This window comes from Alligator sinensis, unplaced genomic scaffold, assembly GCF_000455745.1.
Source record: "Alligator sinensis unplaced genomic scaffold, ASM45574v1 scaffold1322_1, whole genome shotgun sequence".
NCBI classification, from domain to species: domain Eukaryota; kingdom Metazoa; phylum Chordata; order Crocodylia; family Alligatoridae; genus Alligator; species Alligator sinensis.
The window spans coordinates 743,453-745,128 of record NW_005842116.1 but is presented as its reverse complement, the minus strand read 5'-3'; the positions used below and the strand labels follow the sequence as shown (position 1 = coordinate 745,128).

Here is a 1,676-nt window from a genome sequence, read left to right as displayed (position 1 = left end):
GAAAAGGATCTCGGGGCAGAGAAGTGATCGGATGCAGAACTCGGTGAGATTTGCCTTCATTGCAAAGACCCTGATAATGCTGCCTAATTAGTAATTACAGAGAAGAGGTCTCCTCCATCGGTCGTCGTGACGCTGGTGCTATTACCTGTGGTGGACACTGAATTCTCCAGTCGCTGCATATTGCTTTGTTCCGGCAGGTGGCTGGCTCTGATTCTTCTTTAATTGTAAAAATGGCTGTGAAATGCCGCATTGGGTTTGTAGTGATCCTAAAATTACAGAAGCTCCTATCTTAATTCCTAGAGCTTGATTTGTAGTCCTATTCCTCTACCCCCCACCCTTTCAATCTAGTTCCTTCCTACTTAATTAAACCTTTGGTCTTGCTTTATTTTAAAGAGCATGTACAGGTGTGAAAATAAATATGCTAAGTACCCCAAAGAGACCCCTGTTAAGGCAAGCTGTAAGATAGAAAAGTGAATCCAAATATAACAAGAAGTCCTTGGGAATCTATTCTTTATACAGATGTGACCTGCAGTTTATAACATTAAATCCTGAGATGTTAATGGTGCATCTTGCCCCTGTGCAAAGCCTAATATCACCTGGCTTAGGCAGTTGAAATAAGAGGGGCTGGCCCTGCTGGCTGGAGAGGACTTCACCCACAGCCTTTCCAAATGCAAGGTGTCAGAAGAAATTGCTTATTGCACCCAGGCCCCTGAAAAAAATCATCAAATTTACCAAATATATCTGGATGTACTTGGATTTTGAATGGGTAGGGTTCATATGTGCAAGACTTCATGGCTGTGCAGAAAGGCTAGACGCTTGCCATTTCTTTCTTAGTGAAAGCTGAGATTCCTCTATGAGACACCAGGGAGATGGTGCTTGTATTAAAATTACAACTGCAAAACTCAGGATTAAAATAACAAAAGAGCTGGCAACCTTGCCCCTAGCAGGAGTACACTCTTTAGCTATTGTATTACTACTTAAAATACACCTTAAAATCCCAACCCTCTGGAAACTAGGAATGGATCTCAGTGATGCTTTGAAATGGGCTTGAAATCCATACAAGGAGAAAATCCGGTCTAATATCAATGTGATCATGAGGAGGGGGGTGGTCAGGCAATAATAGTCAAGACTCAAAACCTGTTTGATTTTAATCTGACCTGATTTCCTCACAAAATGTTGGACGCCTGTCTAAGAACCGCAACATTTTTAGGGCGTATCAAGCAGGGCAACCAAAGCCACTAGTTACACTCAAAATTTGTGGCCAGAGCTTACTGGAAGTGTTGGTGAATTACCAGCCATCTCTTCTTATCTTCCTCCTCTCCCTCATCCCCACGAGACCTGAGGGCAATAATAACTTCCTTTGATTCACCGTGCCATTAACCGTCTATTATTCTGCTGAGCTAGCCGTGTTTGGTTGCATGACAGACAACTTGTTTCCCTGCTTTCCTTCCATCTGCCAGTTGCAACTGCAGTTTATTTGCTTTACTTGCAAAGCATATGATATGTCGAGAAAAGATGTAATGAAATCAGTGAGAGTCCCTGGAGTGCACTTGAATTGATTTATTAATTTGCCAGCCAACCGTAAAATATCTATTAGAGCTCCAGGCAGGAACCTGCACTGAATGCTATTTCTGCTCGTCTTTTTGCCTGCTCCCAGCTGTCCTAAAGTGGGGGGG

General features: G+C 42.8%; 1 protein-coding gene across 1 annotated transcript in view; it reads right to left on the bottom strand.

Annotated features, from left to right (window-relative positions):
* The window catches only part of AVPR1B (arginine vasopressin receptor 1B), a 26,273-nt gene that overhangs the window by 10,723 nt on the left and 13,874 nt on the right, over positions 1 to 1,676 (bottom strand). The window lies entirely within an intron of this gene.